Source organism: Anthonomus grandis, chromosome 2, assembly GCF_022605725.1.
Source record: "Anthonomus grandis grandis chromosome 2, icAntGran1.3, whole genome shotgun sequence".
Lineage (NCBI taxonomy): Eukaryota > Metazoa > Arthropoda > Insecta > Coleoptera > Curculionidae > Anthonomus > Anthonomus grandis.
The window spans coordinates 32,174,273-32,177,054 of NC_065547.1; the positions used below are offsets into that span (position 1 = coordinate 32,174,273).

The 2,782-nt window shown below is 29.3% G+C and overlaps 1 long non-coding RNA gene across 1 annotated transcript; it reads right to left on the bottom strand.

Annotated features, from left to right (window-relative positions):
• Positions 1–563: 563 nt before the first annotated feature.
• LOC126750698 (uncharacterized) lies at positions 564–2,394 on the bottom strand. The gene is made up of 3 exons (XR_007665796.1): positions 2,232–2,394; positions 1,211–1,371; positions 564–1,152 (listed from the first exon to the last, which is right to left on the bottom strand). It is a non-coding gene; the product is annotated as an uncharacterized LOC126750698 (long non-coding RNA).
• Positions 2,395–2,782: the final 388 nt, after the last annotated feature.

Below are 2,782 nucleotides of genomic sequence, written 5' to 3' on the forward strand. Positions count from 1 at the left end.
AAAAACAAAGCTTACCTAAGAATAAAGACTATGTACAATAGATTAGATAGTTTATTAGTAGTAATATACAAACGTACTTTTACAAGTCAAAATATGTAGTATGTTGCCCAACATTTTTCGAAAATCATGTTATTATTTCTTAAGTATTTTAATAATGAGTTGAGATCTAATTCAATTTCTTTGGCGCAAATTTGTTTGTTGCAATCTTCGAATTTTAATTTTCTTTATTTTTTTTTCTATAATTTGGTGACATGTGATTTAGCTTTTAAAACGGTGGAATCATCAGTGCTTAGGTCCTCAGGATATCATTTTGATTTTACCCTAGAATAATATACATAAAAATATAGTATTACCAAAATTTAAAAAAAGTATTATGATAATCCAATTGATCAATAAAATGTATGTTATTATAAAGAATCTTTGTAATATCATACATTTAATTAATATTAAATATTTTAATATTAAACAAATATAACACAATAAAATACTATATCACTTTTAAATAAGATATATTGGTGATTGAGATATTATACAATACTAATACAATACAATACCTGTGAGATATTTTGTGCATAACTCTACTTGTCTTAGTTTGTCTCAAAAAGTCTTAGACTTCTGCCGTACAAAGCTATATTTTTGGGAGGTAGTTGTCCCACTTCTTGAGGTGTTGGTTGTACCCCTTCCAGGTACTTGAGCCTCTTGCAGAGTTGGGTCGGGCATTCACAGAGCAGGTGTTCTGCTGTTTCTGTGGCATTGCTGCAGAATCTACATTGGTCGTCCTCTGTTATACCTATTGCCTTTAGGTGATATTTCACTGGGCAATGACCGGTTAGGAGTCCGACTGCTGTTCTGATGTCTGATCTGTTCATGTCTAGGATCTGTTCAGCTCTTTTTCTAGAAGTGGTTATAAACTTTTTTGCCTGTCTTAGTCCTGGTGCTCAAATAAGATATATAGAATAGGATAATACATAGCAAAAAACTAGTAGTCTATTTTGAGTGTATTTTTACCTTTTCCTTGGCAGAGTCAGGGAATGTGTACCAGTTAAACAAAAACGGCTTTGATGAGAAATTGTAATTGTTGACCTAGACCCCACGATTACTGTAGAACTATTAATCTCAGATGCAGTTATTGTTGATGATGAATGATCAGATCTGTAATTATACAAAATTTGGTGTATCAAAAATATTAATCTATTTTAATTATCCATACTTATCTATATTAGCTTCACTGTTTGTACTATATACCATTTTGGAAGCTAAAGAAGTTTTTGCACTCTTCAGGAAAGCTGCCCCTGCAGCTTTGAAGGATAAATCACTTGGTAATTAACTGAATTATCCGCTGCTGTGTTTTTAACCAGTGCATCAGAAATCCTAGTAAAAAAATAGTTTTACACACTTACCTAATTTAATTAGTATTAGTTATAAATAAAGCTTATATGAGTAACACTAATCCTTTTTATGATGATTTTTTTATACTAGAAAAATATATTTTAAAAAAATTATCTTTGAGGTAGAGCTGATTTGTTTTATAGTCTGGCTACTGATAATATTATCTTCCTTATATAAGAAATCACTTCTAAGGATGTGATCTGAACAAACAAATATGTTGTTTAATTGTGTTGATTTCCATTAATGAAATCCATTGTTCCCTTTGGGCATATATTAGGCAGTCTATAATAAGTATTTGATATTTAATCAAAAAGCAAAAAAAATTACAGTAATGAATTAATATGTGGTGCCAATTACTATATATATTATTGTAAGTTGCAATATGGTAAAACAAAAAAAAATTATCGACCAAATTTTAGGGAAAGACAAAATTAACTTTATACATAGATATCAATATCTAAATAAATTTCAAAATTCTTTAAAGGCAATAAAAAATTAGTAATTTCATCTATCTACCTAATGTCTATGTTAAAAAAACATAACTATACATAGATAGGTACATGGGTATTAGGTATGCCTTCTTTCTGCCAAAACAACAAAAAAAAACATAAAATCCTGCAATAAAACCAGGGACAAAATTCTAGTTTTATATTTTTTTATAGCCTATTGATAGATGAATATGTTCAAAAAAATATAAATATTTAAAAATATAAATATTTTGGTATTTTACGCACACTTTCACATTCAAGTTTTTATTAGGTTTATATCTATAAGATCCCCTATTCTACGTTTATGATGATGGTTACCCCATGATGTGATGTTATGAAAGTATCGGTACTTACTTGTGAAAAGATCGGCTTGAATCACCTTTTTATCATGATGCGGCACAAACGACACAAGTTTTTCCCATCCTAGCAATTAAAAAAAACACTAAAATGTGGCCTTTTTCCTTTTTAAACCGAAAATTAAAGAAAATACACGAATCCCGAAAATAAACAAAAAGCCGTTTGACAGATGACACTACGCGTATGGCTCAGGCGCTTAAGCTCCGGTGTTGTCGCTTTACATTTCTTAGAAGCAGTTTTAGGGATAAGAATATTAATAATTTTGTTTTTTTTTGCTTAAGGATATTATATTTATTCTTAAAATAGGTTAATTGTAGTATTTATACTTTTTATTTTAAATTTTCCTATAAAATACAACAAAAATAAATTAAATTAACGTTATAATGGTTGTTAAAATATAGCTAAAAATTTCCTCCATTGGAAATTCGCGTCGACTTGACAATAGAGAATCGGCTAATATGTTTGTAAACAAAACACCCCTCTTGCCCCTGTGCACATGTTGGACTCAAACAAAGTTGTTGTTTACTTATTCTAGCCTTTTAATGTTC